Source organism: Astatotilapia calliptera, chromosome 7 (genome assembly GCF_964374335.1).
Source record: "Astatotilapia calliptera chromosome 7, fAstCal68.1, whole genome shotgun sequence".
Lineage (NCBI taxonomy): Eukaryota > Metazoa > Chordata > Actinopteri > Cichliformes > Cichlidae > Astatotilapia > Astatotilapia calliptera.
Window position 1 is genome coordinate 9,616,599 of NC_137428.1, and position 22,475 is coordinate 9,639,073.

Below are 22,475 nucleotides of genomic sequence, written 5' to 3' on the forward strand. Positions count from 1 at the left end.
TTGTGTGTCATCTGCATAGCTGTGATAGTTTATTTTGTTGTTCTTTATAATCTGTGCCAGTGGGAGCATGTAGATGTTAAACAGAGGGGGTCCCAAGATGGAACCTTGGGGAACTCCACATGTGATACTTGTCTGCTCAGATGTGAAGTTACCTATTGATACAAAGTATTTCCTGTTTTCTAAGTATGTTTTGAACCAGTTTAGTACAGTTCCTGAAAGACCTGCCCAGTTCTCCAGTCGTTTGAGTAATATGTTGTGGTCAACTGTATCAAATGCTGCACTGAGATCCAGTAAAACTAAGACTGACATTTTTCCACTGTCTGTATTCAGACATATGTCATTAAACACTTTGGTCAGAGCGGTTTCAGTGCTGTGGTTCTGTCTAAAACCTGACTGGAAGGCATCGTAGCAATTATTCTGTTTTAAGAAGTAATTGAGCTGTTGAGAAACTGCTTTTTCAATGATCTTACTTAAAAATGGGAGATTTGAGATCGGCCTGTAGTTTTTCATTTGTGTCTTGTCAAGATTGTCCTTTTTCAGTATAGGTTTGATTACAGCAGTTTTTAGTGGTTCTGGAAACACACCTGACATTAAGGAAAAGTCGACGATCTGTAACAGGTCTGACTCTAAAGTCTTTGAGACCTTTTTGAAAAAACTTGTTGGCAGGACATCTAAACAGCAAGAGGAGGAGTTCAGTTGACCTAAGATGTCCTCCAGGTCTTTGCTGTTAATCGGGTGAAACTCTTTGATGGTGTTTAAACAGTTTTTCAGTGGACACAGTACATATCCTGGATCTGCTGTTGATGTACCAACTGCTTGTCTAATCTTTTGGATTTTGTCTGTGAAGAATTTGGCAAAGTCATTGCAGGCCATGGTCGAATGAAGTTCAGCTGCCACTGGCACAGGAGGGTTTGTTAGCCTGTCAACTGTAGAAAATAAGACCCGAGCATTATGGCTGTTTTTAGTGATGATGTCAGAGAAGTAGGACTTTCTTGCACTCCTCAGTTGTAAATTATAATTGTGAAGTTTCTCTTTATAGATGTCATAGTGAACCTGGAGGTTTGTTTTTCTCCATCTGCGCTCAGCTTTCCTACACTCTCTTTTTTCATTTTTCACCAGTGTGGAGTTTCTCCATGGAGACTTTTTCCTTCCAGAGATAACCTTCACCTTAATGGGGGCAATAGTATCCATTACATTTAACAGTTTTGCCTTAAAGCTATTGACGAGCTCATTGACTGAACCTTTGGACAGGTCAGGTGTTAATGGGAAGACCTGGTTAAAGATCTCACCACTGTGTTCAGTTATACACCGTTTTGTGATCACTGCTGTTGATATATTTGTGTGGGCTGAGATTTTACTTTCAAAGAAAACACAGTAATGATCAGATAAGCCCACATCAGACACAGCAATGTTTGAAATGCTCAGGCTTGGAGATCAGTAGGTCAAGAGTGTGTCCTCTATTATGTGTGGCCTCTGTTACATGCTGAGTCAGCCCAAAGTTGCCCAGAGTGTTACTCAGGTCTTTAGTCCCTTTGTCCTGAGGGTTGTCCACATGGATGTTAAAATCCCCAACAATAATTACACAGTCGAAATCAACACAGATCACAGACAGCAGTTCACTGAGGTCATTAATGAATCATTTCAATGTAAGCAGCTGTCTCCTGGAAGTTTTCAGTCTTTTGAATATGTGGCTTTACAGCTGAAGGCCCCATCCAAAGTTGTGTTTGTTAATGTTTACAGGCCTCCCAAATGCTGCACAGACTTTTTTAAATAAGACAGCATCCCCTCCTCCTCTCCTGCTTACCCTGGACTCACTGATAAAACTGTAGTTAGGAAGCCAGAAGATTGCATGACGTCGTCATTGAAAATAAGCGCAAACATTCCCACTCATTTTTCTTTCAACATATGATGAGGGGAAAGCGCGAACGCAGTCCCCACTACCAGAAATTATGTAGTCGAGATTCCCACATTTGGGGAATTCGCAGGGTGTCAGCAAAGCCAGAGTGCAATGGCTGAGCCTCGGCCTGAGAGAACCACCTTCGTGATCATGGTATCTCTCCTACCAGGTAAGTATGAATTCTTTAGCTCACGTATGGGGCAGTCTTTCACACACAAACCCTGCACACTCACGGTGCTCACAATCTCAAAATCAACACAAACACAGCCTGTAGGAAGCTGGGACTACACACTATTTATATATACACATGAAGCAGTTTCCAACAGAGCCCCATAAGGTTATTTAGCTTTACAAATACCGGGAGAATTTCCCATCATGCATTGCTGTATCTGCGCAACAAGAGCTAGCTGAAAGATAACTTTTTTTCATCCATTTAACCTCCTTAAATCCACCAACAAACCACCAGAAGTTCAGCTAACTCAAAGGTAAAGCACGCTGCTAAACGAGTTTGTCTGATACTCGGGAAAAAGAGGATAAACGCAAAAGTTTTCTAGTTGAAGCACAGTCACTTCCGGTCTTTTCGTTAACTGCTGCTAGGCAACCAACAGTTTCCCGCTACGGTCTCGGAGTATGAACAGTGTTGCTCACGAAAACACGTCTGTGAACATGTCCGTGTGCAACAAACAACCAGAAAACAATCCAAATAAAAACACTAAAAATTTACTCATTAACAACGACTGAATTCACTCAGAGCAACTTTTTGCTTTGGCGGGAGTTTATTACCTGCTAAAGATGGCAGGAAGTCTCAAATCACGCGGGTCCGGCGCACATACACGTCTGGATGGTACAGCATAACCAGGTTAAGACATCTCTAAAAAATATATATTTTTGAGTGTTTTTCAGTGTTTTTAATTATTTGTTTTAATTTTGTTTATTTTCCATTGTTCACTGTGGCCTGATAAACATTTTATCAAAATATATTTCATAAGGCCATCGCTAAATATTTACAAGAAATCAGGCATTATACAGTGTGTAAACTTCAGTGTGATTTGGATGCTCAGCAGAAAATGTAGCCAGATATCAGCTGGGTTTAGATACATTTCAGATAAGAAAACCTTTGTTAGTCCCAGAGTTGGGAAATTCAAATTGTTACTGCAGCAGAGTACACAAGGCAGGAACAAATGAACACACACAGCATACCTAACAGCAATAATGCTATGCAAAAATAGAAGAAATATAGACTAAGAAATAGATAAGTACTTATATATGTAAGTCTATTTATCTATATCCATAGCCATCTATCTATATATATCTACATACATACATATACTTATATATGATGTAATAATACAGATTACTATCAGAAGAAGAATGAAACACAAGAAAACCCCAGGAAGGAGATCCTGTTTATTTTAATACCTGCAGTTGCCATCCCATTGGTTATCGCTTGCCTCTTCTTTCTGGTTTGCTTGTGTCACAATAAACATAAGGCTTCAAATGACACACCACCTCGTTCCCAGCTCAGCAGCTCACCCTCCCAGGACACGGAGCTGTCGCCCCCGAATCATCAAAAACAACAGGTAGCAATAATAATAACAACAAGGTAACATTAAATATGGTCACAGTAAATGTGATTTACATACATTTGTTTAAGTATTGTTGAATTCTGGTGGCCAGAGTCTTTGGTGACATGTATTTATTGTTTCATGGCTGCAGGCGAAGCTGCGTGAGATTAACATGTCAGCAGTGCGATTTATGGAGGGGCTCGGTGAGGACCGGTTTGGCACGGTGTACAAGGGCCACCTATATGGCACAGTACCTGGTGAGCAGACCCAAGTGGTGGCCATAAAAACTTTAAAGGACAAGGTAGATTCTGCTCTTTGTGAGGAATTTCACCATGAAGCTATGGTCCGTTTCCATCTGCAGCACCCAAACATTGTTTGTTTGCTTGGCGTGGTCATTTCATAGTGCAGTGGTTGGGTGTTAATAGGTATTAACAGGTATTGCACACTGATATGCAAAGACCCCAGTGTGTGAATATGTGGTGTACATTCATTGCTGTTGTGCAGTGTACAGTCTGACAGCAGCTGGAGGGAAAGGCCTCCAAAATGTCCACTTGGAACACGGCCTGTCACTGAAGGGTGACCTGTATGGGGTGGGAGCTGTTATCTGACAGGGATAACTACCTCCACTGGGTCAAGAGGACATCCCAGAACAGAGCTAGTTTTCTTGATGAACCTGTTCAGTTTCTTCCTATCCCCAGCAGACCACACCATAAAACATGGACAATACCACCACAGCGTCTGAGGTCTTCAGGAGCTCTCCCTGCTCCCTTCCAAAAGACTTCTCTGTTGCAAATACAACCGTCTTTATCCTTTTGTGTAGATGTACACTCTGTTGTTACTCCAGATCCGTTTATTAATCAGATCACTTATATGAGTCAGCTATCTTAATGCCCATTCTCTGGATGTTCACTGGTGTAGGTGGAGTCCACTACCTGCTCCTTGGTTTTCGGAGTGTTGATCTGGAAGTGGTTCTGCTGGCACCAGTTGACAAAGTCCTCAGTCAGTTCTCTGTATTCCCTGTTGTCCTGTTGTACACATCGAGGAGATGCTCTCATTGCCCACCCATTATTTTAAAATAGAGATAGCCTACATAGTTCATACATATGAGAGACCATTATGAGCCAATTAGGAGAAAGCATTAAATGAGCTGTGGGCCACTGCTGGCACTGTCATCACATTGGAGGGTCACTTTAGTGTTCAAGTAGTATAAAAACGTTTGTCTTTAAACAAGAAAAAACTCACTAATATTTCAGAAAATGTAGTGTTTTGTTTTAATTTTCAAATATTGTATAACAAGGCAAAACTGCAAATGTGAATGCAAATTCTTTTTCCACAATCTTAATTAACTAAAACCTTTCATTGAATAAAAAAAGAATTGGCACTCAGACATGTGGCAGCACTTTGCTATATTTTTTGTTTTATTTAACAAAATAAAAATGCAGACATAAGTGTACATTTATGTCTACTAGTGAAAATTGTTTTCTTTACAAATAACTCTCACTGAACTAACACAGCCAATCCCTCAACATGGTTTTACTCTCTGCTCATATTGCCTTCATATTAAATAATTTTTTGCTTTTTATAGAAGTTATTTTCACATTGCACTCAACAACAAAATCCCCCGTAACAAAAACTAACTTCAAGGACCAAAATGCACAATATTTCCTCACGTCAACAGTACGGGTGGCAAGTAGGGGTGATGTGGGCCTCACGCAAGTCGGCCCCGGGCCGTGTGTTTCAGACCGCTGATTCACCTACTGTCACTATAGTGAAATTACTGTTTTTGTTTTGAAAGGTTACTAGTGGATGCTGGCAACCATCTTGGAAGAGAAGAATACAATCTGTTGTAAGGCCTTCACTGGAAAATTGTGTATTTAGAATATAATACCAACATGTCATTTGAAGATAACATAGTATTTCAGTGACCAAATAGTATTTGGGTAAAAGTCACTGAATAGTGTTGGAATAAAGTGTGAAATTTGTGAAGAATTAAAATATCCAAGAGCTCAAATTGGATATTTTGTTTCAATCATATTTTATCAACACAAATTGCACAGGTTTATTGAATATGAATAACTTCACCTCAGTTGTTTAAGCTCCTGCCAAAGCAAAACATCTGTGTGCAACCAGTGTCCACTATTGAATTAAGTAAACCCAACATGTTCTTTTTTAGTGCATAATCACATTTAGTGAAATAAACTATTAAACCAGAATTACATATTAGGATTTAGCCAAGTGTTAGGATGTAATGCAGAGTAGTATTTCTAGTAGGTTTTTTTTGATATGCCTGTTTTCATTTTATTTTCTAAATTTTAAAGAAGGCTTTAGAAAGGTCAAAATAAATCTTCTGTAAGGGAGTATCAGCTATTCTAGTAGAATTTATTTTACCAATGCAAGGGTGCATTAGTACCTTGTAATACAACATATCTATTTCATAAAGGGCGAACACAAATGTCCAAAGAGACTTCCTGGCAGCTGCCATTTTAAGTATAACCTCTGGTACGGGCACGTTCAGTTTGCAGCAGCTATACAACAGTGGCCTCTAGAGGTGTTTACACACTATGACCAAATCAGACAATGCAACACAACACGCAGGTCGCCCCAATGAATTGATTAGGCTGGTAGCAGTGACTTGTTAACTTATCATTTGTCAAGCATATCTCCCATGAATGATATGAAATAATTTAGAGACATAACATTTACATCACAAAGTAGAAGCTGCAATCAGTTTTTAGGAAAGTGAGTTTAATAAGAGTAAAATAATGCAGTAATTTTTTTAGATTTTATAATCCCTTTATAAATCATGTTGGCTACTGCCTATTTAGACAAACAAACAAATAAATAAACAGTCAGCAAAAACAAAAAAGTTAGTACCCAGGGATAAAAATGTTGAGTATGAAAGGGAAACCTAATGGACAGATGTGATGCCTGAACAGTGGTGGCTTTAAGTGATGTATCAACTTAAACATGCATCCACAGTCTATGTTACATAAGTATGATGATCAGTGGTGACGGCTGGCGCCACTTTGGAAGCAGAAACTGTTGGTTTGAAAGCCTTTAGTGTCTCCTTGTGGCGGGACTCTTATACTGTACTGTGAGATGTCGAGCAGTGACCCCCCCCCCGTCACTCTGGCTCCTACCTCAAAGCACACTGTGCGTTGTCGATCTTACGTGCTGCACAATAATATTCAATATTTAGTATTTACTGTTATATTCACATAGATCATCGCGATGATGTTATTTATTATATTGCTCTCTTTTTTTTTTGCTCGTTTTCTCTTTTTTCTTTCCTGACAGGTGATCCAGGTGATTGATATATGTATTTTTTTGTCTGTTTGTTTTTCTTTTTTGTCCTTTATCACGTTCCTCTTCCCCGCTGTTTTTCCTTTCCTCTTTCTTTCTCCGTTTTCTTTCCCCCAGTCAAATCTGTCCCATGTTTAGCAAGTGAAAATAAAACAAAATAAACAACAAAAGCAAAGGTGAATCAAATAGATCATTAAGGCAAGGCTGGGATGGTCCATTTGGTAAAGTAAATCTGTTGGGCATCTTTCTTTGTCTTTACACAATAATTCTGATGGCAAAAGAACCAAACGGGACAGGTAAAAAAAAAAAGAAAAGAAGATGTCGAGCAGTGTCAGTAGTATGCTAGAAAGTTCTGGGGTCACCATGAAGAGCTCACTTCCTTTCTTGCTCAGTGTGTAAAATGTGGTACTTAATGGATTGAAAAGAAAAATGATGGCACCCTTGTAGTTCACACAGGTGGTGATGATTCAGGGTTTTAATTTGTAAGGTTTGAATTTTGAGCCATCATAAATTTTAAACCAGGAAAGTATAATATTTAACATATGATAAGTCAAAGCTAATATAGCTGCTCATATATAGCTACTTATAATTTGAAGAGCTGCCTACACCAATGAGTAGACTTCCCAGAATGGAAACAGCACTCTTTGTGTGGTTGGAGAAAACAGTCAAGTTGTTAAGAACTCTGACTGAGAAGAATCCGCCTGTGTACAGCAGCAGGCTGCCTTCCTAGAATTTGGATATCCCCCGTGCGCTCGTCTCTGCATTATGTGCATTACCTCTCTTGGAAAATTAAAACCACAGCAGCTTTTTATAGCTTTTTTCATTCACTATCAGCTTACACCAAAAGTCTACTCTGAAGAAGATTATTCAAAACATGCAACACAGTCACCAATCCCAGCAAATCCACCCCTAAGTCAGACTGTACAATACAGAAAATAAAAGAGCTACAGCTCAGACTCTACAGGCTTCAGTTAGCATGTTAAATGTGAAAGCTCAGTTAGAAAAAGACTGAACAAAAACGGCCTGAGTTTAGCAATTAACCAAAGTGACAAACATTGCTCTAAATAATACTCCCCTAATCCAAGTAGTCACCCAAACCTGGACGTGGATTTAGAGGCCCGAGGGCCATCTCACACGTTTATTCAGAATAAAACAAGTTTCAATTAAAAAAATCAAAATCTTGTGGACGTATGCCTTTTACATGTTGGTAAAATGTTTAGGATGAGATGGAGATGTAACACTCATGCACCCTGAAAATTATGAAGGTCTAAACATGTATCAAAGGGACTCACTGAACATCAGTGGATTTCTATGGGGCAAACGTACTTAAACTAGCCACTGTGACCATTGAGGCAGAGCAGAATGAATGATACTGACGGGAACTATGAGAGTTTGTAGTTAAATTCCTGCTCTTACACACTGTAAAATCTAATTAGTTAGAACTCAAAATAATTGAGGAAACTTGTTGCCTCAAAAAAATTGAGTAAAGCTTAGCTAAAAATGACTAAATTAGGACAACTTATTTATTTTGAGTACTCTGTACAAGCTCATTTGTTCCCAGAACTCAAGAAAATTGGATCAAGTTTACGTAAGTTGACCAAGTTAGGGCAACTTACTCATTTTGAGTACACTGTAAAGCCTTGTTAGTTCCCAGAACTCAAAAAAATTAAGGAAACTCATTGCCTCAAAAAAACTAAGTAAAGCTTACTTAAGATGCCTGTTAGGACAACTTATACAGTGCAAGTCTGCAGTATTAAGAATAACTTGATATTTCTGACTGTACAGTGCTAATTGTTTACTTACTGACAAACATTTCAAGTTCAACTAAATGAAAAAACAATTTGTGGTAACCTGAATATGATTAAAAATAATTAACAACACTTTTTGTAAGGATGTTAAAATCAGACCAACTTTTATTTTCAAACACAACAAAGTATAACAGCCAACATACTGGACACTGTTCTGCTGAACAACAAACAATTATATTGCCATCACTGTTATAATCTTACAATGAAACAAGGTCGCAGATGTAATTATTCTAAAAATAAGTTTAGGCCTACCACAACTTTGTTTTGTACTTACATTACTTATATAATCAAAATAAAAATATGTGTTGTTCTGTCACAAGTGCAGTCTCTAATTTAAACAACACATTTGTTTTGCATTCCAACACATGAGCTGGAATGTTGTAATATTTTAAGGATGGCTTGTTTCCAGTCCAGGCATTACTGCCTGAATGACTATCATGGATCGAGGTGATCCAAATGTAGGTGCAGAAGAAAGTCTTTAACTTCCCTTAAGTACAGTGGCAGTGGATGTGGGTTGGAGATGCAGTGAGCTTGAACCTGCAGGCGACCATCTTCACTGACCACACCATCTGTGACGGAGGACTCATCTCTCCTGGTGTCCTACAAGCAAACAATCATATTTTTTGGAACATGAACTTAATTGCTTTCTTAAAACATTTTTTTCTGCATTTGGTATAAAACAGACTCCAATTTGGACAATCTCAGGCTCCTTCCCCACTGGAGAGGTGACATTCAATGTCCCAATTGTCAGTCTGGATAGCCCTGACCCCCACCCGACACACAATAATGTCATGAAAGCATCATTTTAAAAAGGGCTATGCAAACATGGCCAATAACTTTCATTCTAATGATGTGCAAAATGATTTGGGCACAAAACAAATTTTGCTGTTAGAAAACTTGCAGACTTCACTATAATCAGTGTAGACCCTCTAAACTAAGTTTGGGGGATGTGATCTTTCAAGAAATGCAGACCAAACTGTTGTTGTTTGTTTACTTACACAGCATGTCTTGTAGAATTAACTGGAGTCACCAGCAACAGCCTAGTGCAGTCATATCTCAAGTCTAATAACAGAAGACAGGAAAAGATCAGTAAAGAAACAACTTCCCCAAACCAAAAAACAAATAAAACAATAAGTAAAACAGGCTGATCTAAAGTATGATTAAAGTTCAGCCTGATTAATATAAATGTCACTGACAGTTGCTAATATATTGGAAAACCAAAATACTTACCACTGAGTTGATGTCTTTCTGTCCAACAGCAGGAGTGCTGGTCCCGAGCCTCAAAGACAGTAAGAAGCAAGCAGAGGGAGAAAAAACAGAACATTTTTCAGAAACCGATTTGATCCTTAATGGCTGTGCAATCATTGTAACATAGAGTTTGCTTATGTTGTTAAATAAAGGCTAGATTTGACATTAATAGATGCCACAGATGTTCAAGGTGCCACAAAGCATGAAAAAAATGGACATCTCAGAAAACGTCGGGGCATTTTTGCAAATATGTGATGTCTTGATAAATCGAGCAGATATTTGAACTTTCGACAGCTACATTCTCGCCTGAAAATATCTTAAAAGTTGATTTTGTGACCCAGAAAAAGCAATAAGCCGCGCTCCTCCGCCATTGGCGCGCTTACAAGTACGCACAGGCTCCGACAACCATGGCCGACATATGCGATCCTCCTTTCCCCTAGATTACCCTTTCTGGGTCACAAAATAACCTTTTAAGATATTTTCAGTGGAGAATGTAGCTGTGTAATGCTCAAATATCTACTTAATTTATCAAAATATCACATATTTGCAAAAGCGCTTCCACGTTTTCGGAGAGCTCTGTTACCCAACTGACCGGGAGATCAAGGCTTAATAAGAGTCCGCAAGCACAGCTAACTCTTGGCTTATTGTTTTCACCCCCCCCCCCCCCCCGAAGAATTTTGTCTGGGCTCTTATCTCACTTTTTTATTTCAAACAATCAACAGAAAATTTCACAGACATATTTTTATATAAGGTTTTTAAGGCCGTGGTGTTAATTTTTAAGTAACATGAGCCCAGCCGCAGCAGCAACGCTAGGCTAACACTAACTAGCTAGCACGATTATAAACCTGGTTCTAAACTAAGAGAAGCCACAAAATCAGTTTGAATAAGAGTAAACATTTACTCACCAAGTCAGTGTATCAGGTAAAGATCCACAGCAATGACAACAATAATCCCTTGAGCTGACGCTTTTCTAGGTTTGCTCAACATATTCCATAAAAAATGCTGGCACCATGAACATGCGGACTGATCCGTGCTAGGGAGGAGGACGGTAGTGACGTGGCATTTTCAAAACACATCTTTCATCCTTCCACACTGAGAAGAAAAACTTCCATCTTACTTAGTTTTTCTAAGTTAAGACAACTCAAATAAATTGAGTTTATCAGCATTTCTGTAGCGGACAGAACCACCTGCTTTAATCTACCATGATGCTCTGTGTTATGTTGTCATGGCAATATGAAGTCAAATAAATACAAATATATAAACTGCACATTTGAAGGAGGACAAGAAGACAGGCAACTGGAAGAGCTTTTGAAGCAGGAAAACTTTTCTGGATTACTCTTAATTTAACTGGAAATTTTGCGAATACAAGTCAAGGAGGAAACAAGGAGGCAGGTTGGATTATATTTGAGGACAGGACGCACGAAGGAGAAGCATGAGGAGAGAGGAAACAGCAGAGCGATGGTGCAGGGCTAATCGTGGGTCAAGTCGAAGAAGCAAGCATCAAAACTGTGAGTAAACATAACACATAAAGACTTAAAAATTACTGTGCTGATTAAGGAAACATTAAATTTGGTTAGTTTGGGGTCTGCAGCTTCAGGTTTGTGGGTTCAGTTGGTCTCAAAATTGAGGAAAGACAAAAAATTTTCTTTTGAAAGGTTGTTGGAGGATTTTTACTGTAAGAAATATCTGGGTGTGCAACTGCTTTTATTTAAAAAAAAGTTGCATTTTATTTAGTCACATTGGAAAGGGAAAATTGGAGGATCGGGACAATAATGTGGCCAGATTTACTGTTTCCTTAATCAGAACAATAATTTTGATCTGAACTAGAAATTTTGAAATGGGTTATTTTCTTTCTTCTCTACTGATCACTGTGTGATCGGTTGAGTGACTTGTCAGTCTACATTTATGTTAAAGGTAATTTTAAAAAATGCAGTTTATTCGTAATTTTGTAGAAAAAGGCTCCGCACCTGTGAAAAAAAGAAAATGGGTATCCACACCCCCAAAATTGCTGTAGATCAGAGTAGCTAAGCCCTGGTTAACTGCAATTATATAACAGAAGATGAAAAATATTGGAATGATTGAAAGAAACAAAGATTGCTTTAGGGTTTGAAGATTTGACTTTCTTATTGAAAGAGACGAAAACTAATCCATGTGTGACACTGAGAAAAAAACTGAAAGCTTAAAAGATCTGGAGGTCTGACTACTGTTATTCAAATGTGCAAAATTGTTTTAATGACATTAGAAAGAAAAATGGGATGTTTAAAAAGGTAATATACTTCTGTACTTAGAAAAATGCTGGGTCACTAGTAAGCTGAGATTTAATGTGATAAACTGAGGAAAGGTAATATAATCTACACACTCGCTATTATTGTTGCAATCCATACACCAGTTAATATTTAATCAATCGTCATTCATAATTGGTGATCTATGCAAGTTTTAAGGAATAATATTTGAATTGAGGTTGAATGATGCTCTGCCTCTGTGGTCAAGTACAGACATAGGCCTTAAGCAACCATGAGCCACTGATAAGTGTGACAGATTAGGAAACATGCATACAGTTCATTAGTTAGACTCCTATGAGCCACTAATAGGAGAAAATGAGCACGCAATAAAGTGGACTTGTTAGGGAGAGATTGCCATCAGAGTTAAAACACTCCAACTCAATTTTGATGATGGACACAGCTAAAAAATGAGCGTTTTGTTTACACTGATGACAAAATCCTGATCAGATACAGACAGACACATGCATACAACACACACTACTGCTCAAAAGTTTGTGGTCAGATTCAAACATTCTTGTCTTAATTTTAAAATTATATTTGCTATAACATAAAATTAGGCAAAGTTTATCAGAAATGTTTTCACAGATGTGTGTTTAATGAATCATTTATGTTAAATCACCCATGATGCATTAGGAAATGTCTACACACTTATACATGGGCCCATTTTTAGTAGCCATCACTCCTGTGTGGACAGATCACATGGTTATAAACCAGGTGAAAATTGACTTCAAACGTTTGAGCTGTAGTGTAGATTGCAATGATAGTGTATAGTTATCTATTACAGAAGAATATATAGAAGTCTGAGGACAGGGAGACACTGTAAAAAAGTTATGAGCTGTCTTGCTGCAGAGAAAGTGGAGTCTGTCATCCTTGAAAAGCTCCCAAGATAGGCAGCTGGCAGGTTGAATGATGCTCTGCCTCTGTGGTCAAGTACAGACATAGGCCTTAAGCAACCATGAGCCACTGATAAGTGTGAGAAATTAGTGCACTTAATGCAGCGGTCCCCAACCCCCGGGCCTCGGAAAGGTGCCGGTCCGCGAGAGTTGAGGCTCAGGTGTGAAATGTATGGTTTTCAGGGTTTTTATCGGTTTTCAGCGTTATTTTGTTATCGTTTTTATCGTTAACTCGGTGTCCCTGGGTCTGTTCAAGTGTGTCATAAATAAATCTTCTTTTTTTCCGGTACCGGTACTAGTTTTATTTTGTTGTATTTATCCGCGACACCTTAAAGGCCGGTCCGTGAAAATATTGTCGGGCATAAACCGGTCCGTGGCGCAAAAAAGGTTGAGGACCACTGACTTAATGCATGTTTCCTAATTATATACGTATGAGCCACTAATAGGAGAAAATGAGCACGCAATAAAGTGGACTTGTTAGGGAGAGATTGCCACCAGAGTTAAAACACTCCAACTCAATTTTGATGACAGAAACAGCTAAAAAATGAGCGTTTTGTTGACACTGATGACAAAATCCTGATCAGATACAGACAGACACATGCATACAACACACACTACTGCTCAAAAGTTTGTGGTCAGTTTCAAACATTCTTGTTTTAATTTTAAAATTATATTTGCTATAACATAAAATTAGGCAAAGTTTATCAGAAATGTTTTCACAGATGTGTGTTTAATGAATCATTTATGTTAAATCACCCATGATGCATTAGGAAATGTCTACACACTTATACATGGGCCCATTTTTAGTAACAATCACTCCTGTGTGGACAGATCACATGGTTATAAACCAGCTGAAAACTGACTTCAAACCTTTGAGCTGTAGTGTAGATTGCAATGATAGTGTATAGTTATCTATTACAGAAGAACATATACAAGTCTGAGGACAGGGAGACACTGTAAAAAAGTTATGAGCTGTCTTGCTGCAGAGAAAGTGGAGTCTGTCATCCTTGAAAAGCTCCCAAGATAGGCAGCTGGCAGGTTGAATGATGCTCTGCCTCTGTGGTCAAGTACAGACATAGGCCTTAAGCAACCATGAGCCACTGATAAGTGTGACAGATTAGGAAACATGCATACAGTTCATTAGTTAGACTCCTATGAACCACTAATAGGAGAAAATGAGCACGCAATAAAGTGGACTTGTTAGGGAGAGATTGCCATCAGAGTTAAAACACTCCAACTCAATTTTTGATGATAGAAACAGCTAAAAAATGAGCGTTTTGTTGACACTGATGACAAAATCCTGATCAGATACAGACAGACACATGCATACAACACACACTACTGCTCAAAAGTTTGTGGTCAGATTCAAACTGTCGTCTTTTTAATTAATAATTTACATTTACTTTTAACATAATATTACATGAAAATGATCAGAAATGTTTTCACAGATGTGTGTTAAATGAATCATTTATGTTAAATCACCCATGATGCATTAGGAAATGTCTACACACTTATACATGGGCCCATTTTTAGTAACCATCACTGCTGTGTGGACAGATCACATGGTTATAAACCAGGTGAAAATTGACTTCAAACCTTTGAGCTGTAGTGTACATTGCAATGATAGTGTATAGTTATCTATTACAGAAGAATATATAGAAGTCTGAGGACAGGGAGACACTGTAAAAAAGTTATGAGCTGTCTTGCTGCAGAGAAAGTGGAGTCTGTCATCCTTGAAAAGATCCCAAGATAGGCAGCTGGCAGGTTGAATGATGCTCTGCCTCTGTGGTCAAGTACAGACATAGGCCTTAAGCAACCATGAGCCACTGATAAGTGTGAGAAATTAGTGCACTTAATGCAGCGGTCCCCAACCCCCGGGCCTCGGAAAGGTGCCGGTCCGCGAGAGTTGAGGCTCAGTTGTGAAATGTATGTTTTTCAGGGTTTTTATCGGTATTCAGAGTTATTTTGTTATCGTTTTTATCGTTAACTCGGTGTCCCTGGGTCTTTTCAAGTGTGTCATAAATAAATCTTCTTTTTTTCCGGTACCGGTACTAGTTTTATTTTGTTGTATTTATCCGCGACACCTTAAAGGCCGGTCCATGAAAATATTGTCGGGCATAAACCGGTCCGTGGCGCAAAAAAGGTTGAGGACCACTGACTTAATGCATGTTTCCTAATTATATACGTATGGGCCACTAAAAGGAGAAAATGAGCACGCAATAAAGTGGACTTGTTAGGGAGAGATTGCCATCAGAGTTAAAACACTCCAACTCAATTTTGATGATAGAAACAGCTAAAAAATGAGCGTTTTGTTGAAACTGATGACAAAATCCTGATCAGATACAGACAGACACATGCGTACAACACACACTACTGCTCAAAAGTTTGTGGTCAGAATCAAACATTCTTGTTTTAATTTTAAAATTATATTTGCTATAACATAAAATTAGGCAAAGTTTATCAGAAATGTTTTCACAGATGTGTGTTTAATGAATCATTTATGTTAAATCACCCATGATGCATTAGGAAATGTCTACACACTTATACATGGGCCCATTTTTAGTAGCCATCACTCCTGTGTGGACCGATCACATGGTTATAAACCAGGTGAAAATTGACTTCAAACGTTTGAGCTGTAGTGTAGATTGCAATGATAGTGTATAGTTATCTATTACAGAAGAATATATAGAAGTCTGAGGACAGGGAGACACTGTAAAAAAGTTATGAGCTGTCTTGCTGCAGAGAAAGTGGAGTCTGTCATCCTTGAAAAGATCCCAAGATAGGCAGCTGGCAGGTTGAATGATGCTCTGCCTCTGTGGTCAAGTACAGACATAGGCCTTAAGCAACCATGAGCCACTGATAAGTGTGACAGATTAGGAAACATGCATACAGTTCATTAGTTAGACTCCTATGAACCACTAATAGGAGAAAATGAGCACGCAATAAAGTGGACTTGTTAGGGAGAGATTGCCATCAGAGTTAAAACACTCCAACTCAATTTTTGATGATAGAAACAGCTAAAAAATGAGCGTTTTGTTGACACTGATGACAAAATCCTGATCAGATACAGACAGACACATGCATACAACACACACTACTGCTCAAAAGTTTGTGGTCAGATTCAAACTGTCGTCTTTTTAATTAATAATTTACATTTACTTTTAACATAATATTACATGAAAATGATCAGAAATGTTTTCACAGATGTGTGTTAAATGAATCATTTATGTTAAATCACCCATGATGCATTAGGAAATGTCTACACACTTATACATGGGCCCATTTTTAGTAACCATCACTCCTGTGTGGACCGATCACATGGTTATAAACCAGGTGAAAATTGACTTCAAACGTTTGAGCTGTAGTGTAGATTGCAATGATAGTGTATAGTTATCTATTACAGAAGAATATATAGAAGTCTGAGGACAGGGAGACACTGTAAAAAAGTTATGAGCTGTCTTGCTGCAGAGAAAGTGGAGTCTGTCATCCTTGAAAAGATCCCAAGATAGGCAGCTGGCAGGTTGAATGATGCTCTGCCTCTGTGGTCAAGTACAGACATAGGCCTTAAGCAACCATGAGCCACTGATAAGTGTGAGAAATTAGTGCACTTAATGCAGCGGTCCCCAACCCCCGGGCCTCGGAAAGGTGCCGGTCCGCGAGAGTTGAGGCTCAGTTGTGAAATGTATGTTTTTCAGGGTTTTTATCGGTATTCAGAGTTATTTTGTTATCGTTTTTATCGTTAACTCGGTGTCCCTGGGTCTTTTCAAGTGTGTCATAAATAAATCTTCTTTTTTTCCGGTACCGGTACTAGTTTTATTTTGTTGTATTTATCCGCGACACCTTAAAGGCCGGTCCATGAAAATATTGTCGGGCATAAACCGGTCCGTGGCGCAAAAAAGGTTGAGGACCACTGACTTAATGCATGTTTCCTAATTATATACGTATGGGCCACTAAAAGGAGAAAATGAGCACGCAATAAAGTGGACTTGTTAGGGAGAGATTGCCATCAGAGTTAAAACACTCCAACTCAATTTTGATGACAGAAACAGCTAAAAAATGAGCGTTTTGTTGAAACTGATGACAAAATCCTGATCAGATACAGACAGACACATGCATACAACACACACTACTGCTCAAAAGTTTGTGGTCAGATTCAAACATTCTTGTCTTAATTTTAAAATTATATTTGCTATAACATAAAATTAGGCAAGGTTTATCAGAAATGTTTTCACAGATGTGTGTTTAATGAATCATTTATGTTAAATCACCCATGATGCATTAGGAAATGTCTACACACTTATACATGGGCCCATTTTTAGTAGCCATCACTGCTGTGTGGACAGATCACATGGTTATAAACCAGGTGAAAATTGACTTCAAACCTTTGAGCTGTAGTGTAGATTGCAATGATAGTGTATAGTTATCTATTACAGAAGAATATATAGAAGTCTGAGGACAGGGAGACACTGTAAAAAAGTTATGAGCTGTCTTGCTGCAGAGAAAGTGGAGTCTGTCATCCTTGAAAAGCTCCCAAGATAGGCAGCTGGCAGGTTGAATGATGCTCTGCCTCTGTGGTCAAGTACAGACATAGGCCTTAAGCAACCATGAGCCACTGATAAGTGTGACAGATTAGGAAACATGCATACAGTTCATTAGTTAGACTCCTATGAACCACTAATAGGAGAAAATGAGCACGCAATAAAGTGGACTTGTTAGGGAGAGATTGCCATCAGAGTTAAAACACTCCAACTCAATTTTGATGACAGAAACAGCTAAAAAATGAGTGTTTTGTTGACACTGATGACAAAATCCTGATCAGATACAGACAGACACATGCATACAACACACACTACTGCTCAAAGGTTTGTGGTCAGATTCAAACTGTCGTCTTTTTAATTAATAATTTACATTTACTTTTAACATAATATTACATGAAAATGATCAGAAATGTTTTCACAGATGTGTGTTTAATGAATCATTTATGTTAAATCACCCATGATGCATTAGGAAATGTCTACACACTTATACATGGGCCAATTTTTAGTAACCATCACTGCTGTGTGGACAGATCACATGTTTATAAACCAGGTGAAAACTGACTTCAAACCTTTGAGCTGTAGTGTAGATTGCAATGATAGTGTATAGTTATCTATTACAGAAGAATATATAGAAGTCTGAGGACAGGGAGACACTGTAAAAAAGTTATGAGCTGTCTTGCTGCAGAGAAAGTGGAGTCTGTCATCCTTGAAAAGCTCCCAAGATAGGCAGCTGGCAGGTTGAATGATGCTCTGCCTCTGTGGTCAAGTACAGACATAGGCCTTAAGCAACCATGAGCCACTGATAAGTGTGAGAAATTAGTGCACTTAATGCAGCGGTCCCCAACCCCCGGGCCTCGGAAAGGTGCCGGTCCGCGAGAGTTGAGGCTCAGTTGTGAAATGTATGGTTTTCAGGGTTTTTATCGGTTTTCAGCGTTATTTTGTTATCGTTTTTATCGTTAACTCGGTGTCCCTGGGTCTTTTCAAGTGTGTCATAAATAAATCTTCTTTTTTTCCGGTACCGGTACTAGTTTTGTTTTGTTGTATTTATCCGCGACACCTTAAAGGCCGGTCCATGAAAATATTGTCGGGCATAAACCGGTCCGTGGCGCAAAAAAGGTTGAGGACCACTGACTTAATGCATGTTTCCTAATTATATACGTATGGGCCACTAAAAGGAGAAAATGAGCACGCAATAAAGTGGACTTGTTAGGGAGAGATTGCCAGCAGAGTTAAAACACTCCAACTCAATTTTGATGATAGAAACAGCTAAAAAATGAGCGTTTTGTTGACACTGATGACAAAATCCTGATCAGATACAGACAGACACATGCATACAACACACACTACTGCTCAAAAGTTTGTGGTCAGATTCAAACATTCTTGTCTTAATTTTAAAATTATATTTGCTATAACATAAAATTAGGCAAAGTTTATCAGAAATGTTTTCACAGATGTGTGTTTAATGAATCATTTATGTTAAATCACCCATGATGCATTAGGAAATGTCTACACACATATACATGGGCCCATTTTTAGTAACCATCACTGCTGTGTGGACAGATCACATGGTTATAAACCAGGTGAAAATTGACTTCAAACCTTTGAGCTGTAGTGTAGATTGCAATGATAGTGTATAGTTATCTATTACAGAAGAATATATAGAAGTCTGAGGACAGGGAGACACTGTAAAAAAGTTATGAGCTGTCTTGCTGCAGAGAAAGTGGAGTCTGTCATCCTTGAAAAGCTCCCAAGATAGGCAGCTGGCAGGTTGAATGATGCTCTGCCTCTGTGGTCAAGTACAGACATAGGCCTTAAGCAACCATGAGCCACTGATAAGTGTGAGAAATTAGTGCACTTAATGCAGCGGTCCCCAACCCCCGGGCCTCGGAAAGGTGCCGGTCCGCGAGAGTTGAGGCTCAGTTGTGAAATGTATGTTTTTCAGGGTTTTTATCGGTATTCAGAGTTATTTTGTTATCGTTTTTATCGTTAACTCGGTGTCCCTGGGTCTTTTCAAGTGTGTCATAAATAAATCTTCTTTTTTTCCGGTACCGGTACTAGTTTTATTTTGTTGTATTTATCCGCGACACCTTAAAGGCCGGTCCATGAAAATATTGTCGGGCATAAACCGGTCCGTGGCGCAAAAAAGGTTGAGGACCACTGACTTAATGCATGTTTCCTAATTATATACGTATGGGCCACTAAAAGGAGAAAATGAGCACGCAATAAAGTGGACTTGTTAGGGAGAGATTGCCATCAGAGTTAAAACACTCCAACTCAATTTTGATGATAGAAACAGCTAAAAAATGAGCGTCTTGTTGAAACTGATGACAAAATCCTGATCAGATACAGACAGACACATGCATACAACACACACTACTGCTCAAAAGTTTGTGGTCAGAATCAAACATTCTTGTTTTAATTTTAAAATTATATTTGCTATAACATAAAATTAGGCAAAGTTTATCAGAAATGTTTTCACAGATGTGTGTTTAATGAATCATTTATGTTAAATCACCCATGATGCATTAGGAAATGTCTACACACTTATACGTGCGCCAAATTTTAGAAACAATCACTCCTGTGTGGACAGATCACATGGTTATAAACCAGGTGAAAACTGACTTCAAACGTTTGAGCTGTAGTGTAGATTGCAATGATAGTGTATAGTTATCTATTACAGAAGAACATATAGAAGTATGAGGACAGGGAGACACTGTAAAAAAGTTATGAGCTGTCTTGCTGCAGAGAAAGTGGAGTCTGTCATCCTTGAAAAGCTCCCAAGATAGGCAGCTGGCAGGTTGAATGATGCTCTGCCTCTGTGGTCAAGTACAGACATAGGCCTTAAGCAACCATGAGCCACTGATAAGTGTGACAGATTAGGAAACATGCATACAGTTCATTAGTTAGACTCCTATGAACCACTAATAGGAGAAAATGAGCACGCAATAAAGTGGACTTGTTAGGGAGAGATTGCCATCAGAGTTAAAACACTCCAACTCAATTTTTGATGATAGAAACAGCTAAAAAATGAGCGTTTTGTTGAAACTGATGACAAAATCCTGATCAGATACAGACAGACACATGCATACAACACACACTACTGCTCAAAAGTTTGTGGTCAGATTCAAACTGTCGTCTTTTTAATTAATAATTTACATTTACTTTTAACATAATATTATATGAAAATGATCAGAAATGTATTCACAGATGTGTGTTAAATGAATCATTTATGTTAAATCACCCATGATGCATTAGGAAATGTCTACACACTTATACATGGGCCCATTTTTAGTAACCATCACTCCTGTGTGGACAGATCACATGGTTATAAACCAGGTGAAAATTGACTTCAAACCTTTGAGCTGTAGTGTAGATTGCAATGATAGTGTATAGTTATCTATTACAGAAGAATATATAGAAGTCTGAGGACAGGGAGACACTGTAAAAAAGTTATGAGCTGTCTTGCTGCAGAGAAAGTGGAGTCTGTCATCCTTGAAAAGCTCCCAAGATAGGCAGCTGGCAGGTTGAATGATTCTCTGCCTCTGTGGTCAAGTACAGACATAGGCCTTAAGCAACCATGAGCCACTGATAAGTGTGAGAAATTAGTGCACTTAATGCAGCGGTCCCCAACCCCCGGGCCTCGGAAAGGTGCCGGTCCGTGAGTCGTTTGGTACCGGGCCGCGAGAGTTGAGGCTCAGGTGTGAAATGTATGGTTTTCAGGGTTTTTATCGGTATTCAGCGTTATTTTGTTATCGTTTTTATCGTTAACTCGGTGTCCCTGGGTCTTTTCAAGTGTGTCATAAATAAATCTTCTTTTTTTCCGGTACCGGTACTAGTTTTATTTTGTTGTATTTATCCGCGACACCTTAAAGGCCGGTCCATGAAAATATTGTCGGGCATAAACCGGTCCGTGGCGCAAAAAAGGTTGAGGACCACTGACTTAATGCATGTTTCCTAATTATATACGTATGGGCCACTAAAAGGAGAAAATGAGCACGCAATAAAGTGGACTTGTTAGGGAGAGATTGCCATCAGAGTTAAAACACTCCAACTCAATTTTGATGATAGAAACAGCTAAAAAATGAGCGTCTTGTTGAAACTGATGACAAAATCCTGATCAGATACAGACAGACACATGCATACAACACACACTACTGCTCAAAAGTTTGTGGTCAGAATCAAACATTCTTGTTTTAATTTTAAAATTATATTTGCTATAACATAAAATTAGGCAAAGTTTATCAGAAATGTTTTCACAGATGTGTGTTTAATGAATCATTTATGTTAAATCACCCATGATGCATTAGGAAATGTCTACACACTTATACATGGGCCCATTTTTAGTAGCCATCACTGCTGTGTGGACAGATCACATGGTTATAAACCAGGTGAAAATTGACTTCAAACCTTTGAGCTGTAGTGTAGATTGCAATGATAGTGTATAGTTATCTATTACAGAAGAATATATAGAAGTCTGAGGACAGGGAGACACTGTAAAAAAGTTATGAGCTGTCTTGCTGCAGAGAAAGTGGAGTCTGTCATCCTTGAAAAGCTCCCAAGATAGGCAGCTGGCAGGTTGAATGATGCTCTGCCTCTGTGGTCAAGTACAGACATAGGCCTTAAGCAACCATGAGCCACTGATAAGTGTGACAGATTAGGAAACATGCATACAGTTCATTAGTTAGACTCCTATGAACCACTAATAGGAGAAAATGAGCACGCAATAAAGTGGACTTGTTAGGGAGAGATTGCCATCAGAGTTAAAACACTCCAACTCAATTTTGATGACAGAAACAGCTAAAAAATGAGCGTTTTGTTGACACTGATGACAAAATCCTGATCAGATACAGACAGACACATGCATACAACACACACTACTGCTCAAAGGTTTGTGGTCAGATTCAAACTGTCGTCTTTTTAATTAATAATTTACATTTACTT

At 38.6% G+C, this 22,475-nt stretch overlaps 1 non-coding gene across 1 annotated transcript; it reads right to left on the minus strand.

The window, feature by feature from the left end:
* Positions 1 to 1,910: 1,910 nt before the first annotated feature.
* On the minus strand, positions 1,911 to 2,074 carry LOC145430241 (U1 spliceosomal RNA). Its single transcript, XR_013910706.1, has one exon. It is a non-coding gene; the product is annotated as a U1 spliceosomal RNA (small nuclear RNA).
* Between the last annotated feature and the right edge of the window lie 20,401 nt (positions 2,075 to 22,475).